The 12,744-nt window shown below is 48.2% G+C and overlaps 1 protein-coding gene across 3 annotated transcripts in view; it reads left to right on the forward strand.

Moving 5' to 3' along the window:
- The first annotated feature begins 3,678 nt into the window (after positions 1–3,678).
- The window catches only part of DAAM2 (dishevelled associated activator of morphogenesis 2), a 119,941-nt gene continuing 110,875 nt past the window's right edge, over positions 3,679–12,744 (forward strand). For 2 of the 3 annotated variants that reach the window (XM_046004071.1, XM_046004073.1), the window contains exon 1: positions 3,679–3,805. The gene's annotated coding sequence lies outside the window, so the exon portion shown is untranslated. Of the gene's footprint in view, positions 3,806–4,249; positions 4,541–12,744 lie in introns of those variants that run through there. The other variant, XM_046004072.1, reaches the window with a different exon arrangement.

Genomic DNA, 12,744 nt, shown 5'->3' on the forward strand with positions numbered 1-12,744 from the left:
CTTACTGTGTGTTCAGGGAACATGTCTGGAACATGATGATGACTGACGGGTGAAGGATGATGGGGCTCCCTCCCTGGTAGTCTTGAGAATAGGAGACACTTCCCTACCTTAGGGCTTTATGGGGTGGGGGGATAGGGTACTGAGTGAATCACATGACCTTGGAAAGGCCCCTCCCACTTTATGAACTCCTCAGGGCTCAGCAGCCTCAAAAACAGCTCCTTGGCACTGAAATCCTCACCTTTTATGAGCTTCCCTTGCTCCTTTCCCCAACAGAACCTGAGTAAGCTCACCTGGGCAGGGATAGACTCCCTTCTCCTAGACCTGGAATATTCCATTACACAGCCTCACTTCTCCTGTTCCCACGCACCACAGCTAAGTGTCTGGCCCTATCCCACCTCATCTTTAATTCCTTCCTTTCACTCTCTGTGCCTGGAGTGAGTTAATGAGGATATTATAAAAGGAGTTACTTCTAAAAGCAGTTAGTGAGGATATTCTATTTCTCATTAGGTCTGCCGCTTCATTTCTATTTGGACTGCTGCTGCTCATTTCCATGAATTATACTCCATCTTCTTATGACTGTGGACAATTTGATTGGCCTATGGTACGATTTTCAAGGAGAATGGTCACATCATAGCTCCTGATACTAGAAATGAGTCAGTCATAAAAGTCTCTTATGCCTGAGGAACTTTTCTGCATCTTTTTAAAAACAGTAATAATTAAAAATACATACCATTTATTTAATCATTGCCACATGCTGGGCAATATGACAATAAATAGCTGGAAAAGTGAGATCAAAGTTGAGAAGAATATGGTGGTTGGCATATACATTTAGTTGTAGAAACAGTGGTTGACTTTCCCCAAGAACTTGTGGTAGAATTCACAACAAAAGATGAAATCATAGAACAGTCTGTGACTCTCAGAAGGACAGCTGCTGACAGATTCTAGGGGAACATCAACATCTAGATGAAGGAAGAGAAACCACATAAGGAAGTCCAAGTGATGGGAAGATGTCTCTGAGAGAAAGGAGCTTCAAGAAAAGGATGGCATAAGCATTTCAAAGAATGTGGGAATGAAGAGGGACAGGGCCGATTCATAGAAAAGGTCATTGACTTAAGAAAGAGCAATTGCAGGGATTCAGGGAAGGATGCCAAAAGGGAGCTGGAAGGTGAAGGGGATCTGGGAACTTAATTCCCTAGTGAACTGTGGCACTTTCCAGTTCCAGAATTTACTTGCAAACTGCTTCATTTAGGTTGAAATAAGTAAAGTTCATTTCAGCTTAGTAGGAATACCGATTCTTCATTAGACATTTCTGTTGTGATCTTATAAAGATGTTGTGGAAAATCCACAGAATCAGAGTCAGAGGAACCGGGTTAGCATTCAAGGTACCTTATTTGCTCACTGTGTGACCTTGGGCAGGACATTTATCAGGTCTGGCTTTTCTTATATATTAAAAAAAGGGAGGCTATAGTGATGGCTTCCCGAATTATGAGGTTCAGAGGAGATATATGTGTATAGGCTTTGAAAACTATAAAGAATTATGCCAGTGCAAAGTTTCATGTTAAAAATAATCATCCCTATAAGCTAATGTTTTTATTTGGGAATTGTCCCAATATTATACCTTGGTGAGCAGATTGAGATGTATCTGGTAAGATTATACTTGGCTGTAAACAATGGAAGACTCAACTCTAATTTAAACACATACACATTTATTTTTCTCACCTAACAAGAAGTCAGAGGAAGGCACAGCCATTTACAGATGTCCTCTAGGGCTTCAACATCTTCTACCATCCTGCACCACCACCTTCAAGTGAGTGACTTTTGTTCTCAAGGCTACAGGATGGCTGCTGTGTCTCCAGGCATGATATCCATGTTCAAAAGAGAAGAAATGGTGGAAAGAGGAATACGGAGCATCAAAGGGTTGAAGGGGCATGCCATCTGAAGCTGACCTTTTCTTAAAGAGTTTTTCTGGAAGCTAACTCTTGCCTTTTGCATGCCAACCTCACTGGCCAGAACTGGGTTTCCTAGCTATCCCTAGCTACCAAGGAGTCCAGAGTGGTGAATATTGTAGACTTCCTTTTTCTTTAGTTGTGGAAGGCTAGGGACAAGGGGTCTGTCAATGGCTTCAGGAAGTCAATTTTTAATGTCTACTACAGAGCCGAGTTCATCTTGCCAGTGGAGCCTTAATGTGAGGAAGGGGATGGAGGGAGGTGGCAGTGGGATATTATGCTCAGGAGGGCAAACTGACAGTGACCAAACAGCAGGGCTGTGGGCCCTCTGTGGCTTGGACCTAAACATTTTGGCTGTCCCCCACCAAGAGGCTCAGCCCCAATACTTGGCTCCTTCTGGCAATCAGCCCTAACCAGCTCCTGCCAAAGGGGTAAACACATTCCAACTCCTTGAATCCCTGCTGCACTGTAACTGTGGTTAAGACATCCCCCCACTTCTACCCCATCTGGGCTAATGGAAAGTTCACCAGAGTTGTGTTTTTTTAGTGATGCTTTGCGGTTATCTGTGCTCCTTCCCATTAACAGGGAGTTGAATACATACACATTTCTGTTATCGAACTACCCGAGCAATTTATACAATCATGTGTATCACGTTTATGTTTATTCTCCAGTCTGTAGGAATCATGAAAGATAAAGCATTATGCCCTTTTTTCTCCTCTCTTGAAAGATATCTGTTAAGCCAAACCCTTTTCTTAAGTCCCTTTAGCTGGATGGAGGGACAGGTGACTGCTGGAACCCAGTCCTAAACACCTAGAAAATTCTGCAAGAGTCATCACCTAGTGTGGGCACCCTTTGTTTGCACACTCCTGGGATTGGGGGATGGGGTAGAGAGATCAAACACTCACCCTGACAATGGTGCCAATCATGGAAGACACGGTTGCTCTTGACTGGGGCGATTTCCAGTGGAGTCAAAGAGGTGGATCACAATCACTTTTAAGAAAAAAAAATAAAAGTAATTTTTAAAACGATGAATAAGAGCTATTGTAAACGGTTCAAACTCTGTATATAAGCAGTGAAGTAAGATGAATTGACTGGCACTGAGTTGGAAAAGCTATACAGAGGCAGGGAGTGTGGAACGTAATTTAATAAAAATAAACTTTTTTTTTTTTTTTTTTATACGTACACACTCCCAAAGAAGAAATGGAAAAGTTGTTAGGGTGTGGACCAGGGCTTCTAATTAGCTGTTCTGGTCTGCCTCATTTGTCTCTGTCCTTGCCCCAGCACCTTCCTGGGAGTTGTGGTCCCCCCCGCCCCCCGCCCACCAGGGGCACTTTGGGGAACGAGAGGCATCCCCCGGCACCTGACCCTCGCAGGCGGCTCAGACCAGGTCTTCTCACCCCTTCCCCAGGGGAGGAGAGGCCCAAAACCCCGCTGCCCAGGTCGCCACTCTTGCCTCCTTGACCCTCACTTGTTTCCCAAACAGAGGGAGCCCTGAGAAGGCTCCTTGCCAAAGTTGGAAACAGCTACCCTCATTGTCTGCCTCGCCCTGCCGGCCGCGCTCGCCCTTCCTCCCCTCCTTTCTGTCTGAAAGTGTGAAAATTACAAATCCCAAGGAACTGCAATCAGAACTCTACCTAGGGAACATTCAGAGTATCCTTGCCATAAATATCCCGCTCCAAGACGCCTGACGTCAGAGCGGGGCGGGCGGGGGCGCGGGCCGGCCGGGCGGGGAGCCGTGCCGCCCGCTCTCGGAGCCCGGGGGCGCCCAGAGGAACCAGGGCGAGCGGCGGTCGGCGGCGGCGGCGGCGCGGCGGCTTCGGGGCTGCGGGGAGCGGCGGCCGCGCCATGGGGTCCTCGGAGTAAGTGCGCGGCCCTGCCTCTGCCCCGCTTCGCGCCGGGCCGGGCGGGCGGGGCGGCGGGCGCTTTCTGCCGGCACCTCCACACTTCTTCTCCAACACCCCCCACCCCCAAACCCCGCTTTCTTTGCAGTGCTGAAAGGGGACCGGAGAGGCGGCCGCTCCGCAGGCTGCCTGTTTTGTTTCTGCAAAGTGTTTGCAGGAGCCACCGGTCCAGGAGTGGGCTCCCGGGGCCTGTGTGCGTGTCTGTGCGCCCACGGGTGTGATTTGCGTGTGTGTCTGTGTCTGTGTATTGGCACATCTGGACACAGGAAATGTCTTTGGGAAACTTAGAAAAAAAATTTTTTTTCGTGGCTTTGAAATCTGATTCCTTGTTGTCACAAGTGGACGAACATAGCCACATAGCCGGTAACCCCGAAGCGGACAACTTTTTGGTGGTGGCTTTTCCCCCCGCTCAGCTTGTGACTTCGTTCTGGTGATTTAACTCTTCCCCAGCCCCAGCTCCCACTCGAAAGGCTGGCCTCTGGCCAGCAGGCAGGGCAGAGGGCGGAGCGGGAGGGTCTTGCTCTCAGCCGCAGTGGGACTTGAGGCAAGGGAAGGAGCATCCCAGAAAAGGGGTCCTGACTCTGGGGACCTCAGCACCTGCGGCTGCCCTCCAGCCTCCTGCTGTGGCCCTGACATCACCAGGCAATGGGACCTTGACTTAACAGAGGAAGGAAAGATCCAGGCTGGAGGCAGGTAATTGTAAGGAGGATGAGGAGGCGGAGGCGGTGGTGGCTGGGACACTTCGGTGCGGTGGCCAGTCCTGCCCCAGGAGTGGGAGGGATGCGTCTGCCACATGGGCCCACAGGGAGGGATGTGCCTGGTTCTCGAGGAGCCGCGGTGCCCCAAACAAGATGCAAGCTCCTAACTTAAAGAGACATGTCTGAACTGTGGGGTGGAGGAAGGGGGGTGGTGGGGGAGAGGGAGAGAGATTTTTATCAAAATTGAACACAGATTGCTGAGGTCTGGGCTTGATTTAACTCTTCTCTCTCTGCCTTGGCCAGTTTTCCACCTCTCTGTGGTGGATTTGCAGAGTTCCTGGGAAGGTAGGAAGGAAAATTACACCTCTCCAGAAAAGAGTCCCTGGAGGTTTTCCTTGAAATCTACATGGGAATGAAAGCAACTTCCCATCTTTCAAGAGTTTAGTTTTGTGTTTCCCCTCTTCCGGGTTTGGTGTCAGTGTCTTGGATTTCGCTGAAGAGTGGGCTGCTGGAGGGAGTGGATTTTCCCTAGGCAGCAGAGGGGGATTGTGCTCTCAGAGCCAGTGGAAGCGGGGGTGCAGGCTGTAGGCATTGGCTAGCCCTGGATGGCCCCAGGCACGGTGCTGGACGTCAGTAGTTGGGCCCAAGAACCAAGGACCACAAAGAGAGCCCTTTCACTTTGCCCTCACTCGGTCTCTGGTTTTATATTTTGCAAGAGAGCCAACCTACAATGTTTGGGTGGGAGGAAGATTGCTGGACTCTCCCCGTGTCCTAGGAAAATGAGGGATTGAAGGGACAGGGAGGTCATCTGGATATAAAAACGGACCCACAGGAAGTTCGAGATTTGGGGTAGATTTTAGCAATTATACAAATTGACCCCTGCGGAAGTGCCGTAAAGGACTGAGCAGACAGCAATGTCAGAAAGACTCGTTTCACTTCAGAAGTTGTGTCTTCAACTTAAATGTCATGAAGAAGAGGGAAACCATTCCGAGGGCAGTGTAAACAAAAGTGCGTGTAAGCAGGGGTCATTGGTACCATGAGATGCACGTGCAGGCACATGTTTATGCCTTCGTGACTGTGCGGGGATGGTCTTGGCCTCAGGCATGAAAGCACAAACAGCCCATTTCTCTTCTGTTCTGGGAGCTGCAGCCGACTCCCGTTTCTTCCTTTACCAAAAACAACTGTGCTATTATTGTCTTGCTGCCTGCTTCTGTTGCCTGCTCTGGCTCCTAACTCCCGAGTTTCCAGAGCTTTTCCTCCAGATCCTGGGATGCTGAGCGAATACTCGTGCCCCCCACAGGACAGAAAGAGGAAACTTCTCCTGGGCCTTAGCCCTCAGAAGAAAGTCAGGAGTTCAGGAAGCAGGAGGCAGAGAGGGCAGGACCAGTAAGAAGGCCTGTGAATGTGTTTTCTTTTGGTGAGTGTGGGGGAGGTTGAAAGCCTACTGTTTTCTGTGGGAACATGTTCTCTCCCCAGTCTGCTTTCCCAACCCCCCCGCCCTTAGAGTTCTCGAAACTAAACAGGTTAAACTCTGCCTTTTACTGAAGAGAGTTGGACACAGGGGTAAAGAGGGCGAGCCTAAGGGCAGGTGCTTGGGAGGCTACAAAGATAATTAACGAGGCAGAGGCTTGTTTCTTTGATTTTAGTGGATCCAGTGGAAATACCAATTTTAAATGTTCCCACCCATTCTCGCTATGTGCAAATAGAAGGCTGAAGACTCGGGGACACGGGGGACCTGCAGCAGGCAGACTCAGAAATACTCTCATCCCTGTGCAGGAACCCTCAGGGAGAGCCAAGGGCAAGAACTGGGCTTGCAACTCTTCCGTCGTGTCGGGTTTCTCTGGCGGGTCCGTGGGGTTCTAACCTTTCTGGGTTTGCTCTGGGAGACATTTTGCCAACTACAGACCCAGGTTGAGTTCCCAGACCTCTGGTGCTTGGGCTGATCTCATTGCCTCTTCTGTAAGCTCCAGCTTCTGGCCGGTTCTTGGGTCATCTTGGAGATCGGCATACTTAGAGAGGATGGAACTCAGGCTCTTTCCCGAAGGCCCCAAGCGCAGACGCACCTGGCAGGCAGAACAACTTGGCTTTGATAGCAGAGGAGCCCCCACAGCCCAAGTCTCTATGGTTGGGGATCCTGCGTCGTTCAGCCCTGGACTTCAGATACACCCTGGGATAGCAGAGAGAGTGCAGACCTCAGAGCAGATGCGGCCCTGGGAGAGGATTACTGAGGTAGATAGTACTTACTCCTTCTGAGTCTCAGCTTCCTCGTCTGTAAAATGGGGATAATGACCTCACAAGGTTATTGCAAAAATAGCATTTGTGCAAAAAGACTAAGAACAAAGCTAACGATGGCATAGGTCCTTAATGAAGGGAAGAGCATAATGTTATTTCTTCATTTTTCAGTCATCAGGAATCCATGTTTTTTGGAAAGGTCCTCTCCCCAAACCTGGCTACATGTTTTCCATTATTAAAGGCCAGTAGGTGGCAGTCCCAGGGCTCTGGTCACCCTTATTTCCTCCCTCTAGAGAAGGTGACCAGTGGGGATGATCCGGGAGCATGCCCGGTCTGTTACCCCGAGCAGTGGGAGGAGGTGGCTGGCGTCCTGGGTATCTGGCCCAGAAACCACTTTTGTGTTGGAGATCTCTCAGAAGGGAGGATGGCAGCAGAGCCATTCATATGGGTCTGGGGGGTGTGGGTGGGGCCGGAAGGTCAAGAACCAGGTGAGTCTCAAAGAACCAGCCCCGGGTCTGAGATCAGTTAGGCAGTCACTGTTCCTCAGGACGCTCAAGTCAGAGTAAGGGGAGACTGTGATGGGTTGCAAAGTATGGAAGATATCCCCAAGTGTCTATGGCATGTATGGAGTGGGGAAGCGGTCCCCCATTGATACACTGTCTTGGGGAGTGACTAGTCCCACAGACAGAAGGAGCACCAGAGGCTGGAGACAGCATCTGCAGGTTCTCCTGGCCCATCTCAGAGCTTCTAAGTTATCCATCAATTTGACATTTAAGATGTTGAAGATCACATTTGTTTCTGTTTTGTTCAAGCTCTCTCTTTAACCATGGCCTGGGATGACTTTTCAGCTTTTAAGAGGCTCAGCCCGTGGCCAACTTCTCTTGAGATGGCCCAGATTGGGGGGTCAGTGAATTCCTCATTCCTGGCAGTATCTAGTTCTCCAGCTCCCTTCTCACATTTTTTGGTGTTGGGGTTTTTTTGTTTTTGTTTTTGTTTTTTGTTTTTTTGTTTTGTTTTGTTTTGTTTTTGTCTTTAGGAGGTTATAAAACTGCACTGTCAAGACACTGTGTAGAGACAGAATGCCTTTTCTTTGGACTCGTGTGTGTCATTCTGCCAGTAATGTGCAAGCTTATCGGACTAAGGGGGTTAGCAGGTATTGTGGGTTTTTTTCTGGGGTTCCCATCCACAGGAAAAAAAAAAGCAAAGCAAAGAACAAAAGGAACCCGGAAAAATATAAACCTTGGGCAATTTGGTATCTCTTTGGGTTCTGGCTGGAGAGGAGCTGAGTTACCTGTAGGCTGCCTCATGGTTCTATGAAAGGAGGCTCAGAATCAAGCAGATTCAGGTTTGAGTTTGGCACCAGCGGGTCACAAGCTATTCTTCCTTTCTGATCCTTCTTCACCTGTCAAATGAAAAACAATGACTCTTCTTACTTCACAGGCTAAAGGTGAGACGGAATAATATATGGGTAGGATCTAGCAAACTGCCCACTGCTTAGCAAAATGTAAGGGACCTTTCCCCCTCTGGTTCTAAGCTCAAGAAAGTACATAGATTTAGACATTTGTCCACGAGTCAAAGCAAATAAGCTACTTATTCAAGGCTTAGCAGCGTGCTTAAAGGTCGGCTAATCTCAGGCTGGAGATGGAGACCTTTAATTCAGAAGTGGGGCGGCACAGCTCATTGTTCCCCATGCCAAACAAATGGGAGCCCCATGTGATCTTCTGTGGGAAGAAAGGAAAGGCCACCAACTCACTGACCCACGAACCCGGGCTATTAGTGAACTCTCCATAGAGCATGTTTTAGAAATCCCAAATGCAGTCCAGAATTAAAGTCAACACCAGGGGAAAAGAAATCACTGATATTGAAACCAAATAATAATGGCACAATGTCAATAGTACCTTACATTTGCATAACAGCCTACAGTTTGAAAAGCAGGTGGTCTCATTTCATCCTTAGAACAATCCTATGAGATTGGCATTGACCATATTTCACAGCTCAAACTCTGAGGGCTTAAAAGACTTACCCTATTTCCCCCAGCGGGTGGAGGAAACAGGAGGGGTACAGGTCCCCAGGCGATGGGGCACAACACTGGCTGCCCATTAGAATCACGTGGGAAGCTAGTAAAAGTCTCAAATGTGTGGGCCTGTGCCCACCCCAGACCAATTAAGTTAGAATCTCTGGGGAGTGAGGCCCAGGCATGGATAGTTTTGCCTTGATAGTTCCCCAAGTGATCCGAACATAAGTGACAGCCTAAAGTCAAAGTGGAGAGTGGAGAGTACCAACGTTAAGATTCAGGGTGTCAGGCATGGGTTAAGAAAAAAAAAAAAAAAAGAAAAGAAAAAAGAACCAGCCAATGTTTTGCCTGGATTTAAGCTTCAAAAGGGCGGTGCTTGTACGGTGATCCCTCTAGCCCCATAACGTGGAGCCGTGCCGGGCGCAAGGTAAGTCACTCAGCGAATGTTGGTTATGTGAATGAATGAGTGAACAAGCTACTATAGATTAGGAGCCAGCAATTACAACAGCCAAATCCAGCCTATCACCTTGTCTTGTAAGTAAAGGTTTATTGGAACAGCCATGACATTTGTTGATAGATTGTCTATGGCTGCTTTTGTGCTAAAAGGGCAAGAGTTGAGTGTTGTGGCGGAGACTTTCAGCCTCGCAGACCTGAAAATATTTACTGTCCGAACGTTTAACAGAAAAGGAAAGGTTTGATGGTTCCTGCTCTGGACCTCTGACGGGAACAGAGGGTATATTTTGGAGCTGGACAGGACAGCATGGTGGTCAAGAATATGGGTTCTAGAATCGGGCAAATTGTGCTTGCATCGTGGCTCCCCCACTTACCTGATGTAAGAGTTTACATATTATTTACCTCCCTGAGTCTGTTTTCTCACCTGAAAAAGGGGGGTGGGGGATGATAATGAATCACACGTCCCTCGTAGGATGGTTGAGAGGATTTGAGAGGACTGGCCATTAACCAAGTAAAAGCAAAAGGAACTAGATTAACGTAAAAAATCCACATCTAATATTCTGGGCAGAAATAAGGGAGGTGGTGGTGAAACAGAATCAGTTGGTGAGCTGGTATGATGAAGAAAAACGGGTTTCTGAGGTAATGATTGTCCTTTCAAGACAGCACAGGTGCTCCTGAATGTCTGAGTATTATGTCGACCAGCAGTCCTCATCATTCCTCCCGGGTTCACTTAGGATTTATTGCGCTTAATCTAGTCATAAGCCCATCCCACCTCTGCACCCTTGTTCATAGTTCTGTCTACCTGAAAAGCCCTTCCCCAGTCCTTGTCTTCCTGCCAGGCTCACTCCGGTGTCCGCTTCTCTGTCCGACGCCCTCTGTGAGGCTTCCCCCAATCACTGTTTCCTCTTGATTCTCACAAACACAGCACCCAGCTCTGTCGCAACATCTAACACCTCGCATTATCAGACAAGAAATGAATCTCCTTCATGCCTTCTACGTGTGGAGCTAATAAAAGTCAAATTGCATCACTGACTCCACACCTGGTAGCCAAATTATGTCCACTAGACCCTTGATTCAACTCCATGATATCTGAATTAACTCTTGAGGAGAGAGTAGGGCTTACCCAGGTGCTAACGGGGCTGCAAGAGAAAATCCCCATAGCCAACCGCATAGAGAAGAGCCACTCAGTTTTTGGATGATGGGACCCTTTGTGTCTTCATTCCTGGGCTCTCCTGGTTCTTGCCCTCTGGAACACCTCTCCTAAGGGGTAGCCAGGGACAGAGAAAGATGGAAGAAACATAAAACCAACCCTTTGGTTTCTGGTCAGCAGATGTGGTGAAAAGTTGGGTTTTGGCTTCTCCAGGCTTTGTACGTATATGTGCCAAGATAATTGGGAGTTGGCTGGTATGGTCAGCTTTTGTTAGCATGGTCATAGAGAGAAGCACGGTCACGGATAATAGCAAACAGCAGATAATTCACAGCATTGCCATTTAGAACGTGTTGCATAATTTTTATAGCTTTCAGTGGCAGATTTATTTTGATGGCAGATACATATTTTGTACGGAAGATTATTAAAATTCTCTTCTAATGATTAAGAGGAGGGCACAGAAAAATCTTGGCCTTTTGATCAACCCCAATGAACCATTCAGAGCTACTTAATTGAGGTGAGGGGCAGGGAGGGGGGAATGAAATAATACTTCTATATAACACCCTACTCTGCACCTGGCACTATGCTGATCATTTTAAAAAGCATATTCTTTGATTTTTCCAAATCCTGAATAATTCTTACTTGCTTAGAGAAGTGAATCAATATCATGCAGAAAAATAAGACAAGTGGAAAATGAATAACATTACCCCCTCCAGCCCCCCGTCATTAATGTTAATAGCCTAGATTATAGCCAACTTACCTGTACTTCATTGATACAAATACTACCAGTGCATACACAGATAGATGGGACCTGTTGTCTGAACATTTGCTTCTTGTGAAACTGAATTTACCCTTGCACGTTACTCCATGGCATACTTTTCTTCCTCTTGATCATCTATCAGGTCACCCCTGCCATGCATCAAGTCCTTTTTATTTTTTCTGATTTCTTTAGGCTGAGACACACACAGCTCTATATATTTGAGATCATGCCATTCTTGTAGGCATATTTATTTTTGCATCAGTCAGTTATTAAACATGGTTTCATCCTGGATGATCACCAGTTTGGGTCTCTGCTTCTGATATAATCAAGCATCCATCACCCAGGAAAGTTGCATTCTGGCACTCAGGCTGAGTGATAGATATACCTAGGCTGGTGACCATCTGGGATAGGAGCGCATGTTTCGAGTAGTCCTCCTTGGTCCCCTAAGGAAGCTATCGAGCATCAGGCCTTCTGGCTCCCCCTGCCCCTTCTTATCCAATTTAGCCTTCCCGGCTTCTTTCTCCTCTATCACTGACTGAGCAGGAATGCAGCGGGAAATATCAAAGACATGCATTAGATGGGAGAACCGTCCTGATGGAAATAGATCGGGCAGTGTAGTGTAATGGTCAGGTGTGTGGACTCTACACTCAGATCACCTGCTGGGTCCAGATCCCCGCATAGCGGACATAGGCTCTGCCACCCTGACCCTCGCTCTGGACTGACCCCAGGGGCCAGCCCACTTTGGACTGGCCTCTGCTGAAGAGAGTTGCTCTGCCCACCCTCCCCTCCTGGGTCACCTGCACCCAATGATTGGTGGGAGCGATGAAGGCTTGGCTCCTCTGTACCAATTCGGGAAGCTTCTAAAGGGCATCCCAGCTTCAGGGCTCCATGTGGGGTTGACCGAGGCCTTCACTGAGGGCCTGGCAACTGCACTTCTCCTGCCCAGTGCTCCCTCCTGTCCATCCCTCTGTCCCATGGGGGATGGATTCTAAAAGCCCTTCCGAATAACCTGCTACCTGCTCCAGACATTTTGACTCTTTCATGTGAAATTGGTTTGGAGCAACCCATTATTTTCTAGGTAATCATTGGTGGCTAGGCTCTATCTTGTGTGTTTTCTAGGTGAGACCCAACTGATTTCCCTACAAATATCGCTGTGTCATGACTGGACAGACCGAGCAAGAGTTTTCAGTTTTATTGCTAAACTTGTGTTTGCCCTGTCCTACCCCCGCCCATATGAGGCTGAAGGGTTTGGGTATATGTGGATAGAAGCATGACCAGATGGAGAAGTGGGGCAGGACAAGTTGGCCTTGGGAATTCCTTTCCATCTTACCAGTGCTTCTGTAATACAAAGTGGGGTGCAGTATCAGAGAACCCTGCTGGCCCATCGGGGTGGCCTTCCCACCTGCAGACGTATTCACCACGTGTTTGCATGGGTCTCTGGCGGATCTGTTTCACCCTTAGGGATGTTTGTTTCCCTTTGCCTTGTCCTAAGCGCAGGCAGGCTTTGGTGCTGTGTTGAACCTTCTGCCTTTCGGGTCACGTACACTGATGGTCTACCCGAGTGCCAAAGCCAAGCTTGCCTGTGAGATGGAT

The sequence above is a fragment of the Meles meles genome, chromosome 5 (assembly GCF_922984935.1).
Source record: "Meles meles chromosome 5, mMelMel3.1 paternal haplotype, whole genome shotgun sequence".
Taxonomy (NCBI): Eukaryota; Metazoa; Chordata; class Mammalia; order Carnivora; family Mustelidae; genus Meles; species Meles meles.